This window comes from Limulus polyphemus, unplaced genomic scaffold (assembly GCF_000517525.1).
Source record: "Limulus polyphemus unplaced genomic scaffold, Limulus_polyphemus-2.1.2 Scaffold6677, whole genome shotgun sequence".
Taxonomy (NCBI): domain Eukaryota; kingdom Metazoa; phylum Arthropoda; class Merostomata; order Xiphosura; family Limulidae; genus Limulus; species Limulus polyphemus.
The window spans coordinates 43,391-50,907 of NW_013672287.1; positions in this window are offsets into that span (position 1 = coordinate 43,391).

Sequence of the window (7,517 nt, forward strand, 5' to 3'; positions counted from 1 at the left end):
CCATGCCGGGCGAAAGAAGAAAAAAAAAAGGTAAAACGAGTTTTACAGAATTATTTCAGCACTCTGATGAAAACACATTTCACAAGATTTAGCTACTCCTGCTAATATATGTAGCGTGTCTTTTAGATAAGAATAAACTGTGTTAGTAGTCAACTTCACAGATATGAAAAACAAAGCTAACTTCCATTCGGTTTCTATAGAAAATCCACCAGTTTAATTTGATAGGCTTTGGTATTCACATGAGGAATTAAATAAGGAAGCAGAATTGGAGGTGACTGGAAGTATAAGAAACAAAATAGATTACTTTAGAGCACTGGTAGGATTGGAGGATTTTGATATAATTGGAATAACTAAAACATGTTTAAACGTAGATGATTTTGATGACAGATATTTCTTGGAAATACAGGCCATTTAATAGATATAGAGTACTAAGAGGGGGGGAGTGGCTTTATATATAAAATGTGGGTTACATCCTGTTGAAATTTATGTTATCAAAAATAATAGCAAGGAGACTGAACCAATTTCGGTTTCTGTTAGAGGATATAAAAGGAAAGGCTTTTACTGGGAATTCGTTACAGACCACCAAATGATACTGATCAAATTAGGGAGAAACATTATAATGAGATTAATATTTCAGCTGTTAATGAAATCATAATTATGGGTGATTTATTTTCAGGCATATAGATTGGGAAATGTTAGAGTCAAACCATGAGAGAGAAAAGTTTTTGGAAACTGTTCAGGATGGCTTTCTTCATAAATTAGTCAATGAACCAACTAGAAACAATGTTATTTTAGATTTATTGTTAAGTTCAAATATAGAAATGATCAAGAGGGTGGAAATTGGGGAACATCTGGGTGCTAGTGATCATTGCTCTATTGGGTTTGATGTTTTGCTGCATATGGAGAATAATGATATTTTGGTTTCAAATTTCAAAAAAGTAAATTTTGAAAAGATGCGACAAGAATTATATGTTGTGAATTAGGCACCTGAGTTATTTGGAAACACTTATCAGATGTGGAAATATTTAAAGATAAATTTTTAAATATTCAAGGTAAACATATTCCTTATAGAAAGAAAATGGTAGCTTCAGTCAAAATTTCAGGTTGGCTCACTAAGTGTTTAAGAGATAAAATTAAAGAAAAGAATAAGAAATTTAAGAAATTTAAATTGACTGGTATGACAGGAGATTTAGAAGATTATAGAAGATCAAGAAAGTTGGTGAAACAGGAAATTAGGACATCAAAAAGGATGTATGAGAAAAGGTTGGCTGAAAATGTAAAGCACTAACAGCAAGAATTTCTTTAAATACATTAAGGGTAAACAAAATGTCAGTATGGGGGTAGGACCCTTGAGGAATTATACAACAAGGCTAGTATCTGATGATTATGAGATGGCTGGGTTATTAAGTTTTACGGTTTTTACTAACAAAGATTTAAGCAGTACACCACATCTTGAACAATTGATAAATGGAAACGAGATCAAACAAGATGGCTGGATTATTCGTGAGCTGGTTAAGAAAAAATTTTGAAGATTAAAAAAACGATAAGACTCCTGGGCCAGATATTTCCCCAAAGGTTTTGAAGGAGGTTAAAGATTGGATATGTGAGCCACTTACTACTGTTTTTTATCAGTCCTTGAACAGTGAGCAGGTACCAGAGGATTGGATGTTAGCTAATGTAACTCCTCTTCTCAATGGAGGTGATACAAATTGTCCCAGTAATTATAGACCCATTAGTCTTACATAATTTGTGGGAAACATTTTAGAAAGTCTGTTAAATAATGCTTTGCAAAGTCACTTAACAAAGTTTAAAATTTTATTGTACAGTGAACATGGTTTCACTAAGGGAAAATCTTGTCTTACAAATTTTTTGACATTTTTTTCAAAAGGTTACTGCTTATGTAGATGAGGGTAAGAGTGTAGATTTGGTGTATCTGGATTTTCAGGAAGCATATGACAAGGTGCCACATAAAAGGCTTGTAAAAATTATCTCTATAGGTGTGGGGGATAATTTCGCAAATTGGATAGAAGGATGGTGGATGTAAGAAAACAGAGGGTTGTTACAAATGGAGTTCAATCAAACTGGATTAATGTCACAAGTGGGGTACCTCATGGCTCAGTCTTAGAACCTTTTCCCTTTTTGATTCACATCAATGACATAGATGAAGGAATAGTCAATAAATTACTTAAATTTGCAGATGTTATTAAGGTCTTGGGTATTGCTAGTTGTGAAGATGATGCTGTTGATTTACAAAAGGATTTAGATCATTTAGTTAGTTGGGCAAATAAATGGCAGATGGATTTTAATGATAATAAATGCAAGATAATGCATGTGAGTTATCATAATTTGAACTATAAGTATAATTCGGATGGGAATAACCTTAATAGTGTTAGGAAGAAAAGGGATCTTGGTGTAATAGTCTATCAGTCTCTAAAGTCATCCAAGCAGTGTATTGTTGCTAGTGATAGGGCAAATAGGGTTTTAGGTTGTATCTACAGAAATATTGAATACAAGTTTAAAGAGGTTATAATTTCATTGTACAGGTCACTGGTTAGGCCACATTTGAAATATTGTGTTCAGTATTGGGCTCCTTTCCTTAAGAAAGACATTGAATTGTTGGAAAGGGTTACTAGAATGGCACCAGGGAAATCTCTCAAATTGTTTTCTCTTGAAAAAAATAAGAGTTAGAGGGGATACGATTGAGGTGTTTAAGATTGTAAAGGGAATTGATAGTGTTGATGCATCATCTTTCTTCATATTTAACAGTGAGAATGGTAGAACTAGGGGACACAAATATAAATTTTGGCAAGGTAGGAGTCATCTTCAGTTCAGACAGTTTAATTTTTCTAACAGGGTGGTTGGCCTTTGGAATGGGTTGCCTTCAGATGTTGTAGAGACAGTAAATTTAAGTGAGTTTAAGAAAAACCTTGATAAGTCTATGAATGATAAGGGCTGGCTTTAAGATTTTTGTTTTTTAAATTATTTCAATTTAGTATAGAAGATGAACAGCCGAGTTGAACCAATAGGTCCCAGGTTATCCTATAACTTTATGTTATATGTTATTCGATGTTTAATATTTAAGTGTCACAAGGTTTTAAAAAGTTAAAGTAATTCACAATTACAGAACACTGACTTTATTTGAATTGCTTTAACAGTCTACACTCAAACTTACCCTTCCACCTTCTCACTACTCCATTTGTTGGACTTCTCCAGCAGCCAAAGCAAGGAAACTCTTTAAGGGATATTACTGCTTGTTGCATCTTTAGGCTAATAAATAACCTAAAATTAAAATGTCTCACTTGCTATTCAGAAGTACAATGTTCATGATATAGATAATCCTACTCAAAGAAATTCAAAACTTTGTTCAAGAACTTACTTACCAGTCAACTTATTCACTGCTGAATAACTGATTCTCATTCGTGAAAGCAAAGATAGTAGAACTCACGTATTCTTACATTTTGTCAATCTTAAGACTGTATACACTTTTAAAGATGTTACCAGTATGTGTCGAAATATAGAACATTACGAAAACACCTGAGCATTTGTTTGTTTGCTTGTCTTGGATATTCGTGTATGAGCTATCTACAGTGACCTACAGTGCACCCTACTGGATGCGAATCATGAACACTCGGATTAACTGCCTGGGAAAGCTAACCACTAGGCTAACACTTAAATGAAACTATAAATACTTGCTGTTATAAGATTTATTGCCCGAGTACAGCTTAGTAGTTAACATACAGGACTGCGTATCTGAGATTCTCTGTTTGGGCTAAATTAACACCAAAACAAAAATTGCACTCCCAACTTTGGGGCCGTGGGCGCGTTATAAGAGTAACGGTCAAATCCCGCTATTTAGCACAACCAGAATAGTCCAAAATTTGGCAGAGTTGACTAGTTAGTTCACTATAGTCTATAACTTCAAAATTGTGGATGGCTAATAGTTTCTTTTATTTATTTCTAAATGTTATACCCTGTTGTATGCAGGTATACCTTGTATTTTATATCTTCTTATTTTAATGTAGAAATTTTTAATTAAGTCTGAATATGCACAGTTTTTACATAAACACCTACTCCAGGAAACCGTTCGGTTATTTTCGTTCTAGTTGAGTTTATTGTTCTCTTGTAGATATTAACTGTCCCACCAGTGGGGATATTGCTGCAACTTCGCGTATTGCTAAAGCATGTCAACGACAGCAATGTCTATCAATGGCCGATTAGATTATATCTATGGGTTACAGCCTAAACTAATTTGCATGAGAACGACTAGTCAAGTGGTTAGCTGTATCCATTGTGGGTAAATCCAACGTTTTCTGTTAACTCTTTCCACATAGGAGAGGTGCATTGCACCTAATTTGTAACTACCAAAGTAACCATGAGACTAGTCATCTTATAACTTTTGATAATGTAATTCATGAAATTTCGCAGATTATCAGTAAACACCACAGGTTTTTATGTAAACAAAAATCATATTCTTTAATTAATCATTTTTATTAAAAATTTCTCCGTGAATATATGGATTCAAAGTGTTGACTGCTCCAAGTGCAAAGTGATTTCATGTTAAGATTAAAAATACTTTTCTTCATTTGAAAATTGTCAAACTTTATATATGTAATCTCTAAAACATCTTACATAAATATTAAACGTTTTTGTTTTTTAGAAAAACTATATATTTTATTTTTTCTATGCTACTTCTGTACTGGGTCAGTCGATTTGACCGACCTCACCATAACGAATTACAAAATAAATCTAAATTACGCTTTTTCTTTTTAGAACGATGTCAAAGTGTAACAGGAAACCACAATTGTTTATCCTAAATAGCTTAAAGCTCGAAACTTCCATTTATACTTAATTTTAGTGTTTTATTGACCTTTGAACCGTGTCTAACTAATAGTTCCCCATATAAGTTTTAATCACTCGACGAACGTGCAACTTTCATTACCATGTTGAATTATGTAACGCACGAGCTACTCGCGAGCATACCTCGTAACTAATTTTTATGATTACTTTCATTATATCTTACCTAATCTAACCTAATGGTTTCTAATTGTTCATATTTTAGTTACTTTTATAGTAATAAATAAAGATTATACATGATAAACAAGAAATATAGGACTTAACTGAGTCCTCGTATATTTTGCTATCAACTGTCGATGAAAGCCTCCTTTTTTATTATACTAATGGTATTACCACACTAAATAATTTTGAGTTAATTCAATAATGCACCTAAGAACAAAAAATAATAGCATGTAAAAAGCAAACAATGTACTATAACTATAATAATCTTTTGGCTTTCTAATTATGCTACAAGAGGTGTCAAAAATTCAGCTAAGGTCCTCATGTGGGAATATAGTTTGAAACTGGAAGCGAAATACACATTTTGTCTGTACAGAAAACAACGTAATATAATACATCATTTGATAGATTAAAACATTGGCTATCTCTTGGTTATAAACAATTTATTATAGTAAGTAATTTAGGTTCAATTCCTCACTTCTCCGTGGGGTGGTAAATAAATTAGAGAACAGGGGAGACTTAGAGAGCAAATGACACAATTCTTATACTTGGGGAGGTTGAGGATTTTTTCAATATTTCCTTATAAAATTAAAATTTAAAACATATATTATAAAATTTAATTTATTAATTACGTTTCTATGCCAATTTTATTCATATACATTGATAATAATATAGTTTAATTCAATTTTGAATGCAGCTCCATAAAAAGATTGTGACATACACAGAAAACGGTAATGGTATGGAAAGGGTTAAGTGAGGAACATTGAATTGAAACAGTCCTTCCTGGTTTACAATGTGAGTCGGTCGACTAGAGGATATCCCGAGAACACTGTGTTTTGTACTTTCAGAATGTAAATAAAGATCGATGTTCACTTTACATCGTTTGTTCAGTCTGCTTGTTTTTTTTAGTTTAAAACTCAATCATTTAGTAAAATCATACTTACTCTGTGATTATCCTGATCGATCCTCCCGTTATAAAGCGGGTCTACCTAGTACTCTAGCGGAAAGCAGATTCAACTCAGAATACCACAGTACTTCGTTAAGACTGGATGGCCAAGAAATTTTGTATTGTAGGATTTTACTAGATTCGTAAAATAACCGATTCACAAAGTGGGAAAATCGCAATGTTTTTTTCTTTAATAAAGCCACGTAATTTTGATCCGCCATCTGGCGTGTTTTGGAAAAGTAAAAGTTTTTAAGGGAGGTCAAATATTCCTGTTTTCGAAATCTACAGAATCCACATTTTTGTTTACAAATTGTTCAACAAGTGAGTAATAAACGAAAAATCGTTTTAAGTACCAACATTTTCGTAATTATTTGTGAAACGTTTAGTCTATTAAATTGTATGGGTGAACAGATAAAAACATTATTTGATAATTGTGTATAGCTCTTTGGTTTGGTTTCAATAAGAACGTTACGTGCTGGAAAATAATTACCAGAACTATGTAACGATGAAGTATTAAATCACGGCCAGATGGTTAAGGGGCGTTCTAATCGCGTCCCATCAAACATAGGCCGTTATAAGTTGCGATTCATCCCACTATTCGTTGGTACTAAAGTAGTTCAAGAGGTTGAGGTGGGTGGTGATGACTAGCTGCCTTCCCACTAGTTTTTCACTGTTAAATTAGGGACGGCTAGTGCAGATAGCCCTCGTGTAGATTTGCGTGAGATTAAAACCAAAACCAAAACCAAACGGTGTTAGATATCGTCTAGCCAAGTCTGTGTTTCAATTTTATTCGCTACACAGTCGATAATATGAGATTAAGGCCCGAGTTTCTGGGCTCAGAGGTAGTCGCTAACTAATCAGTATCAGATGACAGATGTGATTTATTTAGATTTCCTCTCCAAAGCCTGAAACCGAAAACCAACACTTCAAATAACTAGTAACAAAACAATCTTGCATTGAACAAACCTCAGCAAATATTCCTAAAAAAAGGGAAAATGGTATTCAGTGGAACAAACTTGTTCAGTTCATATTACTAAACTAGATTAGTTACAATAGGTTATTGTACGGAACAACTTGTTCAGATCATATTACTAGACTAGATTAGTTACAATAGGATATTGTACGGAACAACTTGTTCAGATCATATTACTAAACTAGATTAGTAACAATAGGTTTTTGTACGGAACAAACTTGTTCAGATCATATTACTAAACTAGATTAGTAACAACAGGTTATTGTACGGAACAAACTTGTTCAGTTCATATTACTAAACTAGATTAGTAACAATAGGTTATTGTACGGAACAAACTTGTTCAGTTCATATTACTGTAATGTATTAGTAGAAAACATTAGAGTGTTGAACAAAGTTGCTCTAAGACTGTTATTAGGAAAGAACAACAAATTATTAATTATAGTGGACATATCTGCACATCGAACATTTCTAAAAAAACATTTGAAACGTAATATTCCTGTGTAGATCTACATTTTTAAATATTGCAAGAAGAATGAAGTTGAAAAGGTAATAGTGTGAAACAAGCTTGTTTAGTTAGTAATAATA